This window comes from Mustela nigripes, chromosome 2 (assembly GCF_022355385.1).
Source record: "Mustela nigripes isolate SB6536 chromosome 2, MUSNIG.SB6536, whole genome shotgun sequence".
Taxonomy (NCBI): Eukaryota; Metazoa; Chordata; class Mammalia; order Carnivora; family Mustelidae; genus Mustela; species Mustela nigripes.
The window spans coordinates 117,181,929-117,196,139 of record NC_081558.1 but is presented as its reverse complement, the minus strand read 5'-3'; the positions used below and the strand labels follow the sequence as shown (position 1 = coordinate 117,196,139).

The 14,211-nt window shown below is 40.0% G+C and overlaps 1 protein-coding gene across 5 annotated transcripts in view; it reads right to left on the bottom strand.

Moving 5' to 3' along the window:
- The window catches only part of GNB4 (G protein subunit beta 4), a 55,486-nt gene that overhangs the window by 30,390 nt on the left and 10,885 nt on the right, over nucleotides 1-14,211 (bottom strand). Inside the window, exon 1 of one of the 5 annotated variants that reach the window (XM_059391501.1) lies at nucleotides 10,986-11,041. The exons of the other annotated variants lie outside the window; for them this stretch is intronic. The gene's annotated coding sequence lies outside the window, so the exon portion shown is untranslated. Of the gene's footprint in view, nucleotides 1-10,985; nucleotides 11,042-14,211 lie in introns of those variants that run through there. 5 annotated transcript variants of the gene reach the window in all.

Sequence of the window (14,211 nt, the reverse complement as noted above, 5' to 3'; positions counted from 1 at the left end):
CAGCCCATATGCACCCACCTTACCCTATATGGCTGCTTCATGACAACACCATCTAGCATGTATTTGCTTAGTTGTTGTTGGTTTTCTCCTGGTAGAATGTAAGCTCCTCGAGGAGGGGACGTTGTTCACTTTATTTTTTTTTGCTACATCCCTAGCACCTAAGACACCTCTCCAATAAATTAACCTGAAATAGCTTAATAAAGGAATAAAATTTTTAAGGATTTAGGATGAATCACAGAACCCAAAGGCAGGAATATTACCACCTCAGGAAAAAACCAAAGTTGAAGACTGGTAGTATTTTTTCCTCTACCTGCCCTGTTTTTCTCTATTTGTTTTCTCCTTTCTACAAAATAACTTCTTTGCTTCTCCAAGCACAAGACCCAGTTTTTACTTCCTCAGGTCAAAATTAGAGGTCCAAATGACTACCCCAACTCTAAATTCCCACTTGAGAGACTCTGATTCCAATAAGAGACGATGTGTTTCTGGTGTCAGCCTTCATTCACTTCAACTGTAGTTCAAGTATCTGTTTATTAGGGTTAAATTTATTTTGTCAAGTTAACAAGTTAATTAGGTTTGCTTGGAATGGTCTTAAACTACAAAGTAAGAAGAACTGACATCATTCTAATAATCCATGTCCAATTTACTACTATAATACAGCTCTGTTTATCTAAATGTCCAGCAAATTTTTATCATTATAAGGCTTAACCATTTCTTGATGAAGTTATGTTTAATAATTTAGCATGTTCCTCAGAGAGTACTAGGCTGGTTGGATTACAGCCAATCTGGAAGACCATTCTGCCTAATGAAATAAGTAGCATTCAGGTTCTTTAAATTCACAACCTTAATTACCTTTGCTGGACATTTCCAAAGATATCACTGGCCCCCAAATCCTAAAAACTCTGGTTCTGATGCTTCTTTATTTGCTGAGTGCCAAAAAATTCTGGGCATGCAAAACTGGTGTAAAGCTCTTACTGAGTTGCTGATGTACTAAAAAGAAGGTCCATCACAGGTCTCATTTGTTTCAGGGTGTTCAAAACTGCCATTTACCTACCCATCGACTACTGCCTTTTCACCCCAACAGCCACCCACATACAACTGACTCTCTACAGCAGAGCTGTAAACAGAAACAGTAAGGGGTTCCTGAAAAAAGATCAACAGACCCAGCTCTCTTTAAAAGTCATTTCAGGGCCCCAGACATCTTGGGAAAGAATGTGAGAACAGCCAGCCACATCAGGCCAGGAGATGCACCTGACCCACACTCTTGAATTATTATTGCAGGATCTAAACCCTCTGAGCACTCAGATACCAGTCCATCCATCCAGAGCTAGAGAGGTGAGGACACTGGCCTCTGCTTTTACAGCTCCTCGTGACTTTGACCTGGATTCCATCACCTTAGGACGACTTTTGCCTCATCTCCATGCTGTATTCCCCACCAACGAGGCTCCTTCACGAATACGTATGCACCCTTAGCTTAAAAGCTCCCCAATTTTGTCCTCCTTCGAGACACTGCTTTGGGGAGGGGAAAAAAATTAACCCACTGTTCTCTTTTACTTACTGCAAGTAAAACCGTTCCTTTTCCTTTTCCTTTACTTTGGCTTCTGCCTTTTGGCTCAACACTCACCAAAAGGCAAATCCAGTTTCAGGTAACACAGCCACCAAGAGCTATTCAGGATATACCAGGATCTGCACCAAATGGAGGAGATTTTCCAGCTTGGGTGCCCAAAAGGATGGAGTACCATGAACAGAAATGACAAAGAGAAAGCAGTTCCCTCATCACCACCACTCTATGGAGTGGTTACTTCTCCACTCCTGGATTACTTCTGGGAGAGGTCAAGGACCCTGAATATCCCTACACATTTTTCCTGGGTCTGCCAAACTGTAAGGCCTTAATTGCTCTCACCGGAGCTGTTTCTCAGGGATGTATTTGGATAAGCAACCTTGAGGGATGAGACAATGTCTCCCGCCAAGACAGAAGAGGTTTGCTTCCACTTACAAAAAAGTGGTACATTCCCCAAGCTCAGTGTTTCTGGGCTGCGACACAAATCTGGTTACATGTGGCCTCTATCTAGGCCCACTACTGGTGTTAACCCCATAGGAACTGAGGAACATGGGGGAATCAGCACAAACCAACACCAGGATAGGCTACTTGCTGTGCTGGAATAAAGTCCTTGGTCTCTGACCAAGGAGTCTCACATCTGCTAGCATCTATGAAACAGTTAACAGGCTAATTTACTATCTTGTAAGTAGTGAAAATCCCAGACACTTTGAAGCCCTTGAAGGAGAAGGTTCATGAGAGAGAGGAGTTCAATAGGAGTTTATGGTTTCTCTTGCCTTTTAATGGAGATCTAACTGACCCCTAACATTGTGTAAGTCATTGTGTAAGTTTTAGTTACAGAAAGTGATTTTGACATTTATTTATTGCAATACGATTAACAAAGAGTTAACTGTCCCATCACACAATTACCATTTCTTCTTTGTAGAGAGAACATCTAAGATCTAGTCTTTTAGTAACTTTCAGGCATACAATACCGTGTAGTTGAGGACAATCACTGCTCTGTGCAGCACTCCTCCAGAACTCCTTCATCCTCTCCCTCCGAGTCCCCTTCTTCAACAGATTAGACTCCAGGTCCAGCAATATACCCACATGAGTTGGCAGAACCCTAGTTTCCCCAACCCTTTTACGTTGTCACACTCAACAGACAAAAACCACAACCTTGTATGAATTCAACTACTTATTTTCTTTTGGCCAGTACTCAAGCCACCAAACATTGATTTAAAAAGCCAAACAGCGCATAGTAGTTACACTACAAATTCATTTCACTCATCTCAACTGGGCCCTCAAAACCACCCGGCAACCTAGCTTTTTACTCATCACTTTCACTCTATCAACTACCTCAGTTCCTTTGAACTCTTTAAGCTTCTGACCTTTCACACCATCTTACAAATGACCTTGCCTTCTCTATCACAGAGAAAGCAGAAGCCATCAGACATGAACTCTTTCAATTTTCTACCACCAGATAGATATGTAAAACTATACAAATGTAACAGACTCATCACATTCTCCTTTCCCTCCATTTGGAATAGAGGAACTGACTTTTCTGTCCTTTGGTCCAATTCCTCCACCTGTGATTTAAATCCTATCTACTGGGGCGCCTGGGTGGCTCAGTGGGTTGGGGCCTCTGCCTTCGGCTCAGGTCATGATCCCAGCGTTCTGGGATCAAGCCCCGCGTCGCGTCGGGCTCTCTGCTCAGCAGGGAGCCTGCTTCCCCCTCGCTCTCTCTGCCTACTTGTGATCTCTCTCTGTCAAATAAATAATAACCTTTAAAAAAAATCCTACCTACTGTCTTTCCAGTAATCTTATACTTCCCTTAATAATCTCTTCTAGAACATTCAAGTTCTCATTGTTCCTCTGTTGTTCTAGTCTTTTAGGGAAAATTTCAAACATAGAAAGGTAGAGAAATCCATATAATGGACACCCATTATATATATATATATATATATATATACCATACCATACCATTTATAAATTGTTCGTGTTACTGCTGTATTTCTTTCTTGATTTTGTTCATTTTTTAAAATTTCTATTTTTTTTAAAAGATGATATTTACTGGAGAGAGAGAGACAGAGAGTAGAAGTACAAGCAGTGGGGAGGGGCGGGGGGAAGAGGGAGAAGCAGGGAACCCAACAACCCAGGGCTCAATCCCAGGACCCTGAGATCATGACCTGACCAACTAACTGAGCCATCCAGGAGTCTCCACTTCCTAAGTATTTTAAAGTCAGTCACAGACAGCAAGACATTCCACTCTGAAATCTATCAGCACTCATCTCCAGAAATATTAGGACACTTCTCTATTAAACCATATTAACATTAATAGATCTATTAAAATTAACAGTAATTACTCAGGGGCTAATATACCTAGTCCATTTTCAAATTTCCCTAATTACTCCACCAATGTCTTTTTACATCTGATCTGTTCAAATTAGGATCAAATTACAGATGACATAACACACTGGGTTATGTCTGCTACATCTCTCCATCTAGAAGTATCCATTGCCTGCTATAGTCCCCCTAAAATACTGACTTACTGGACAGAATGAGCGACTTGTCCTGTTCAATGTCCTGCATTCTGCTTACTTCCTTATGGTCATTTAACTTGTTTATCCTCTATACTGCCAAAAACTTTAAGTTAGATCCACAGGTTAAAGGATATTCAAGTACAGTGTGTTTGACAGGAATAGTTCTAGGTAACATGCAGACTTAGTGGTATCATAAAACAGAGCACACTTAATCTTTGTTCATTCGCTCCTTGTAAAGCTAAGATTGGTGAGGGTATTCAAGTGTTAACAATTCAGGCTATTTTAAGTCCTCAGTTTCATCTAGCAAACCACCACCTGTGGGTAACCTTTCACTTTTAAGTGGATACTTTGTATCAGGGTTAAACATGCCCAAGTCTCTACCTTTAAAAAAGAGAGAGAGAAAAAATGCCTTGACTCTACAGTTCACTATCACAGGGCCGTCCTTTTTCTACCCTTCATTATGAACTCTCAAACAGAGCTGTCTATACATGACCCCATTTCTTCACAGGGACTTCTGAATTCTCAAGCTTCATTCACTCCTGTCCAGCTGCCGTCAGCTAAATTAAAGCAGGCATCATGGAAATGGGGGAGTGGTCAGAAGGCATGGGTCTGAGAAAGGTTTCTAGTGGCAAAATCAGAGCCCTTGAGATGCTTGTACCAAATGAAAGGTAGCAGAATATGCCATCCCAATGATGGTTTAAGGATGTGACACAGAATTATTCAGAGAAACAGCAGACACAGGAGAGACTAAAAACAAGAGACCTTATCCTCTGAAATGGAAATTTAAATTTATAAAGAAAATCTCTACTTGTCAGAGTGTCTTGCTTTCTGTTCTAGGAAGGAAAGGACTCTAAACCAGAGAGTCTGAACCAATATAGAGTGCAGGATTTAAATCTGCACCAACACACCTTACCTTTGTTTACCCTTGCCTTGCCTGATAACCTCCCAGGACTGTCCCCTTCCCTACCCCACCAGCACTCCCAAAGGCGCCAGTTCTTCTTCCTCTAGCTGAAGAGACTGTCTGTCAGCTGGTGCCTTGGCTACCTTAGGGAGTTACACATTTTTCTCCCTGGAAATCTCTGATGTATATGTGAGGGATACAAACATGTTAAAAAACTTGTTTTTCTCATTTATCTTTTATTGCAGGGTGTCTCAGCCAAGAACTCAGAAAAGTAAAGAGAAAATCACTTTTCCTCCGTGACAGAGAGAACTGCAAACTTTCTCCAGATGCCTCAAAAGAAATGTTAAAGCTGCCTTCCCCTACCTTCCATGACCTACTGCTAAAAGGAGGAACTTGTTTTTCACTCTTTAAGGAAAATTGATTGGTTCTGTCACTAAGGAGAAAGAATATTTTGATGACACACTTTGTTGCTCTTTTCTTCCCACCTGACAATTGCTGAGAATACCAATAAGGATCACATCGAGCACAAACTAAATTATAAATGACTTCCATACAAGCCTAGAGATGACTAGGGTAAAATGAAGCCACAAAGATACCCCTAGGTGAAACCAAGTAAAATAAATCCTAGTAAGTTATGTTTTGAAGGTCTAAAGGAGGATCTAATGAAGTGGCCAGTCCCTGTACTGACCTGGTCTGTGGACGTATCAGGGCTATGAAAGCTCTGGATTCCTGAGGATGATATTGTGGCATAAGGTACAGTTTAGTAAGTCGCTGCCTCAAACGGTCAACTAAAGCATGCTCCAATTCAGACTACCTGAAGGTGCTAGGTAGCCCTTCTGGCTGACCTTCTCTTATCTCAGTTTTTATAGTGGGATATAGAGAGAATATTGTTAAGAATGATTGTCAACAGTTGGGTTGGGGTGTGTGTGCAGCAGACCATTGGGCTATTTAGTAAGCCTTGAGGTTGATTTGGTTCCCATATGTCAGAAGCTCTAAAAAAGAAAGGAGGGGTAAAATAATTGATGCCTCTTTGCCTTCAGCTTTGGGGCTTTTCACTATGTCTGAGTCCCCAGAAGTCCTACTCTGTTTTCTGTTAGGTGCCCCTCCAGGGGCACATATTTTACTGCAAGCAACAAAGTCCTCCAGCTACTTGTCCTCCTGTAGTTAGATCCTTTACATCCATAGTTAATAAGAACAAAAACCAAGAAAATGGCAAAATAGTTCATAATACTTTGTGAATGTAGGGGAGAAACATGGAAAGTAATGGCAGGACAAAGAAAACCAGAAAGATAAATAGTCAACCACCACTACAGAAATTTACCACTGGGTACAGCCAGGTGAACTGCCTCATAAATGAACTCCAAATCTTCCTTAAAGTTGAAGATACTCAAGAACCCAACCTATGAAGGGAGTAAACCAAAACATACTCTCTCACTGATCATCAGACTTCACCTGAATTAATGACCAAAAAAAAGAAGTGATGCTAGGCAAAAATTAAGGTTTTCATCTACACTGGTCATACACCTAACAGAGATTACTTAAATTAAAAAGAAAAAAGAAAAAGAAAAAGAAGAATTGGCAAGGTTGGGGGAAAAGGTAACTCACTCTGGTAGGAAATCTATTGGAAAATAACTTGGCCACTATCTAACAAAGGTGAGGATACCTCTATCTTTCAATATGACAATTCCATTTCTGGGGGCCCCCAGCTGGCTCAGTAGGACATACCAGCCACTCCTGATCTTGGAGTCATGAGTTCAAGCTCCACATGGGGTATACAGATTACTGTTTAAAAAGTTTATTAGAGGGACACCTGGGGGCTCAGTGGGTTAAAGCCTCTGCCTTAGGCTCAGGTCATGATTCCAGGATCCTGGGATCCGAGTCCCGCATCGGACTCTCTGCTCAGCAGGGAGCCTGCTTCCTCCTCTCTTTCTGCCTGCCTCTCTGCCTACTTGTGATCTCTGTCAAATAAATAAATAAAATCTTAAAAAAAAAAGTTTATTAGAAAAATAAATAAAACTGTTTAAATAAAATAAAACTGTTTAAAAAGTTTATTAGAAAATATAAAGTTTATTAGTTTATTAGAAAAAATAAGATTCAATTCCATTTCTGGGTACATAAGCCCTAAAGGAAACTCAAGTACATGTGCTCATGTGTCAAGAGTTGGATTCAGGGCCACCTAGGTGACTCAGTGGGTTAAGCCTCTGCCTTCGCCTGGGGTCGTGATCTCAGGGTCCTGGAATCGAGCCCCGCATCAGGCTCTCTGCTTGGCGGGGAGCCTGCTTCCCCATCTCTCTCTGCCTGCCTCTTTGCCTACTTGTGATCTCTCTTTCTGCCAAAAAAAGATAAAATCTTTTAAGAAAAAAGAAAGAGAGTTGGATTCATATAATACTACTCGTAAGAGCAAGAAATTTAAAACCCCAATGCCCACCAACAGGAGAATGGATAATTGTAGTGTTTTCTTTCACAATGAATTATTATATCACAAGAAAACAAATGAACTACAAGTACAGACAATCTAGAGTAATCTGAAAAGTAGTATTTGAGCGTGGGGGCGGGGGGGGGTAGGGAGTGGAACAAGTTCCAGAAGACACATACCAGCATAATTCTTTTTATAAAGCTCAAAAACAACTAAGAATGCACACCGATGTAACAAAATATTCTTAAAGGGAATGATAAACAGTACAAGGAAGAAGCACACAAGTACAATAGCTGCAAGTAATGGTTAACTTTTGAATCGTGAGCTGGGTTTGCTTTATGGGTGTTTATGTTACCAATGAGCAAGCAAATATATAGAAGTGAGTCACAGTGGATCCACAATAAATAAGTTAATTTAACTCTTGCACTAAATTGAACAAGGAGGAGCGCCTGGGTGGCTCAGTTGGTTGGGCGACTGCCTTCAGCTCAGGTCATGATCCTGGAGTCCTGGGATGGAGCCAGCATCAGGCTCTCTGCTCCGTGGGGAGTCTGTTTCTCCTTCTGACCCTCCCCTTCTTGTGCTCTCTCTCTTTCAAATAAATAAATAAAATCTTAAAAAAAATAATAAATTGAACAAGGAGACCCTTAGACTGAGGCGGTTCTAATACCTTAACAAACTACATAAGCAAACCCAAACCTAAACTTGTAAAACCCAAGGACAACCAATCACAGGCAACTAGGCTTTCCAAATAAGGCAACCACATAGCTATAGCTAATCAAATAATTTCCTAGCTTTGCTTCTTTCTCTAAGAATCTTGCCCCTACGTATGCCCAATCCAAATAGATTTTTGCTAAAAAACAAAACAAAACAAAACAAAACGTAAATATTTAATATGCCTCCATTTAACTCTTACCACACCTTAAGTCCACTGGGAACCATAAAATAAGTGGAATGAGGTAAAAATAAAAGGAAATGGAGGTTCAGACAGGTGAAATAACTTGCCTAAAATTAGAGGCATGGTGGGGACTGAATCCAACATGTGTGAGAGTCTGGGACGCGGCTGTCTTCACCCTGCCACACTGATGTTTTCAAAGGGCAGCTCATCAAACTTCTCTGCTAAATCTGACTAATGATATTACCCCTCCTCATTCCCTTTACTACTATGGCTTTCATGACCCCAACTTCCTAGATTCCCCTTGTATCTCACTATTGTTTCTCTGGGGTTTTTTTTTGCTGTCTGTCCCCACCCCATTCACTTAAATACTTATATTTCCCAGAATCTATCTTCAGCCAGCTAGCCAAGAAACTTTCCTCCTAGGAGGAGGGAAAGATAAAGGAATACGAGATACAGATGAGCCATCTCTACATTCCTTTACAAAAAACAAAAACAAAAAACCCACAACTACAGGGGTACCTGGCTGGCTCAGTTGGTGGACCATGGGACTCTTGATCTTAGGATCAGGAGTTCAAGTCCCACGTTGGGAGTATGTAGAGATTACTTAAAAATAAAGTCTTAAAAGATTTTTTGAAATTATACATAAAAACACAACCAAGAATAAAACACAAAAAACATCAGAAGGATTCAGTGTAATTGTCAAGAAATTTCACCAATGGTGATTTTTAATCTAGGTCATATTGAAGTGGTTCATCACAATCTCTGAAGTAGTACTGAAATGATAGACAAAAGCAATTTTAAACTAATAACTTAACAGAAATTATTTTAATACAAGCACAGTGTCTTTCAGTTACCATAACTTCTTGACTAAGTTCTTTTTCAACATGAATAAATGATTCATTTAACACAACTGAAATTACTCTATCATATAATGAAAGCATTGTAAGTTGAGAAGAAAGCAGCATATCAGTTATTTTTTTAAAAGTTCAGCTGTGCCAGTTACACATATAAAAAAAAAACCAATGAGCCACTGTTTGCGTAATTCAGCCTTCCCTCTCCACTTCTTAAAACGTCCACAGAATCTTTACCAAAGCAAGGCATTATGTAGTCTATACAATTATACTGCTGTGTGAGTGAACAGAGCCATTTTCATCTATATGCAATAAGGAATATGAATTATTTCTTAGCTATTAATAATTTTCATCCTGATCATGAAAGCTCACAAAGCATGAAAGAATATTTTAGGTTGTAAATTTAGGCATAAAACTACTTTTGCTTAGTAAGTCTATTCATCAGAAAAATTCAAATTTGTTTTTATAATCTCTAATGTTCTACGTTTCTCTTGGCAATCTGTTAATTCCTATACTTTGTAAAATTAAAAAAAAAAAAAACACCTAACTGCAAACCCATAATGAATTAGGTATTTAAAGCTTTTACAATCATTCTTAGCATGGAATTTATTTTTGCTTCATTTTGTTTTTTTTTTAAGATTTTATTTATTTGACAGAGAGAGGGATCACAAGCAGGCAGAGAGGCAGGCAGAGAGAGAGGGGGCAGCAGGCTTCCCACTGATCAGAGAGCCTGATGCGGGGCTCGATCCCAGGACCCTGAGATCATGACCTGAGCTGAAGGCAGGCGCTTAACCCACTGAGCCACCCAGACACCCCTCTTAGCATGGAATTTAAAAGCACACTTGTCTATCCACCCCAAGCATTGCACGTACAGATATTCCCATGTGGCTTTCACAGAAGTCAACTAAAAACCTAGGACTGCAGGGGGTGAATGGATAAGCCAGAAGAATACAAGTTAGAGCTGCTGAAACTGTAGCACAGGCATTCAGGTTTTTTTACTTTCTCATCCCACTGAACACTTACAGGCACCCAAAGTAAAAAATTCCACCTCTTGTGAACTGCCGGCCGTCTGTGTTGTCTGTGTTCTAGGAAACAATTAAGGTGCTCACGCTCTTCAGTCGGTTTCCCTTCACCTAACCGCTATGCTATGGCACGGTTCCTTCTTTCACCGGACATTTAATGAATGTCTATCATGCACAAAGACCTGAGGCTACGTATGAATAGGACAGCTCCAGTTCCCCAGGAATTCACACTCAAGTAGGAAAACAGACATTGAGGGGCACACTCCCATAGGTCCATAATCTCATTATACACAGCCCTAACACCAGGTGTGGCTTGGATCTGGGCAGTGTTCAGATTTTAAAAAGGTATGGACCCTGGGGCAGCAGCCCATATAATTAAGGAGTATTTCTGTAACAAAACATAAGCACATTCACAAGTAGGTGGGGAAAAACAGACTAGCAGGTTTCAAGTTAGATCAGGCCTGGTTGCCGTACAAAATGCGTCCAAATCGTGTAAGGTTTTGCCACTAAGTGATGTATGAAAAAAACCTGCCATTTGCATAGCATTTTGGATCTCCAATTTCTGGAAAAGAGATTATTGACCTGTAATGCCTAAGAGGAAGATCACATGGCGCAAAGTCAGGATAAGCCCAGAACTGAGGCATTAGTAGGAGTCAGCCAACCAAGAAATAGCATTCATTGCGCACTTTTGTGCCATGCACTATTCGAAATTCTCCACAGTAACTCATTTAATGGCTTCAAATCAACCTCAGAAGGTAGGGGCTAGTGTCTTCCCCATCCCACAGATGACGAAACCACAGGTTATGGAGCTTACCACACATACCTGAGTTCATATAACCTAACAGCTTGCTGACTCACTCGCAGCGTCCTTACTGTGTGATCCCAGGACTGCTCGCCTGCTCTGAGTCTCAATTTGCTGACATCAGTAGCGTGGAGATACCCTATGGGACTGTTTGGGAAATCAGAGATGCACATTCACAAAATGTCCTTGGAACTTTAAGTGAGGGCTAATTTGGCCCAGCAAGGGAAGTATCAAAGACATTATATAACCAGAAGCACTGATCAGATCATTATCAGTATCTGGATCAATAGATGTAATACAAAATACTTTAAACAAAAAAGAAAATACAATTATTACCAATTATTACAATTTTCACAGCCCCAGCCTCCCAGTTGTGCGGCCATGTAACCCCTCTATTCTCTCCGTAACTCCTTGAGAGGTGCAGAAGATCCCTCCCTGAGAACTCTGGAGACTTCTGTTGGCAAGGAGAGGACTCTATCCCTATCCCCTATTATACAGACCAGGACTCCCTAATGAGTGGTAAGGAGAGAAAAGAGAGTCAAAAGGGGAAAGAGGGTAGGAGAGAAAACATGCAATTATGTAAAGGCCTTTCTCAAACTCCACCTACCTGGGAGGACAGCAGTACTGGGCCCAGCCCAGCATGCAGCCAACCCCCAACTCCAATGCCTTGACTCTGAGATTGAAGCCCTCCCTGTTCCTCAGGTGTGTAAGGGAAGCAGCAGCACGGTTGCTAACCACGATTCCACTAAATAACCTGATCCGTGGTTCCCAAAGTGTGGGAACCAGCAGCAGCAGTACCACTGAGAAACTTGCTAGAAAAGCACATTTTAGGCCTTTCCCAGCCAAGCCCCCCCGCCCCCATTCTGCTGCCTCCTACCGTCTGAGAAACACAGGTCTGAACTAGGTTCTATAGGAAACAAATCTAAAACCTTTTGACTGAGGGAAGGTTAAAGAATGTATTCATTAAGGGGCTCCTAGGGGGCTCAGCTGGTTAAACGTCTGCATCCGGCTCAGGTCCGGATCTCAGAGTCCCCCATCAGACTCACTCTGCTCCGCGGGGAGTCGACTTCTCCCTTTCCCTCTGCACCTCCCTGCTGCTTGTGCTGTCTCTCTCTCACACTCTCAAATAAATAAAATCTTAAAAAAAAGTTTCCTAAAAAAACCTAAATGGCATTTATATTATCTTCCTGCTCAAACAAAACATCTAAATACTTTAAAAAATAAACATAGTAGTTGGAATACACAATTATAGAAAAAAAATTCCCATTCTTATCAGTTTTTTTTTTTTCGTTAATAGGACAGGATTATTTCCCATATCTGAACTGTTAAAATTTTTTGAATTTTTTTTCTGAGGAATGCCTTCAGAATGGTAAGAGAAAAAACAGACACTCCCCATATAAATTTCCTATTTCTCAAACACTCACAACTTAAAGATATCTGTTTTTACAAAGAAATCATTAACAATTTCTTGACGTATTTCAGGTGTTATCTTCCCCTTCCTCAAGTGAAACAATCCATCTGGCAAAAACTTGAATTTTTTGGCAGCCACTACCTTCTTTAAATCTGTATTTGGTCATGCTATTACTCTTTAAGAAACTAAGAATGAAATAAACTCAAGAGTTGAAAGGACATCTTCTATCAGGAAATACCTAGGACACCAGAAAAGAGAGATGCTTGAAAAAAAGTTTTTAATTTAAGACTTAAATGCACTGATCTTTGTTAAAGTAGCAAAGCATGTGAGAAAACACCTGCCAATACTCCTTCATGTATCTCCGGAATTAACTAAAAAAGGGACTTAGATTCTCATCTGCCAAAAGTAGCTCTTACTAAATTTTTTTCTTTAAAAAAGAACTTTGTGATTTAGTTTTCTTAACAAGTCACAACATAATCAGTCCACACAGAAATCAACCAACAAGAAAACAAGCTCTTTATCCAGACTATCATAAACAGATCCACTGGGGGTGAACCCTCTGGGTAAGAATTAGGGGCTCTCTCTTTGAACAGGACTTGTCATCGTGGCAGAAATCTAAACTCAGGTAGTAAATTCCACGGCCCAATAAAATGTCATGCATTAAAGTAAAAAAAAAAAAAAAAAAAAAAAAGGAAGGTATTCATGGAATTTAAAGTAAACGGATTTTGTTGTTTCACTCCTACACATTTTTACATTTGTGTGTTATAAATAAAATGTGTGACGACTGTAGTTTTTAAACTATGCCATTTATAAAAAGCTGAGTGTTTCATCATAAATTCTTTAGGTTTAATTTTTAAATTACAAGTTATAAAATTATCCTTTAAATCAAGGAAAAGGGAAGAACTCTTTGAGACAAAGGTAGTAACAAAACCTAAGATTATAATAATATCAGGTACTATATAAAAACCAGATGCAGAGTGCCTCTTCTAAATGTAGAATGCATGTGTTTTCATTCTTTTAGTGTATTCTCCCTACAGAACTGGAGAGAAAATGGAAGCTTTAAAGTGAAGAGGTTTAGCTTTTTTCTAGTGAACATTTGGGAAAGCTTTCAAAAGGATTTTTCTTTCTGCATTATTCCTATTATTTTTAGCAACAGTCTTAACATATATAAGAAATGAACACTATCCTGACCTGTCAAATCCAAATTGCCTCCACTACAAACATGTCTTTAACTCCTACCCTGCACTAGGCACTCACAACGACCCACCCCAATCAAAAAAGTTTATCTTCTTCCGAAAAGTAATTACTGACTGATATTAATTACTGACTGATATCGGTACAGAAGGGCTGCAACAGAGCACATATTTTAAAATACTATGTAACCAAAACCGAATGTTTCATGAGAATATGACTGCACTTACCATACTAAGGATCTCCCTTAAACTGAAACTGTTTCTAGAATGCTTATATTTTTAGCTGCACTACCTCTTTTCCTTTTACTTAGTCCTACAACTACCTTCTCTAAGTTGAGAGGCCTCAATTTTAGTATTTCTAAGACTTTGTGACTCAGACATTAGGAAATAAATTACGATTATATAAATTACAAATCCTAACTTTCTCAGACTGTCTTTTCTCAGATGACTTCACTCAAGTATTACTGCCTCTTGGATTTTTTTTTTAATTTATTTTCTGCATAACAGTATTCATTATTTTTTCACCACACCCAGTGCTCCATGCAATCCGTGCCCTCTCTAATACCCACCACCTGGTACCCCAACCTCCCACCCACCCGTCAATTCAAACCCCTCAGACTGTTTTTTAGAGTCCATAGTCTCT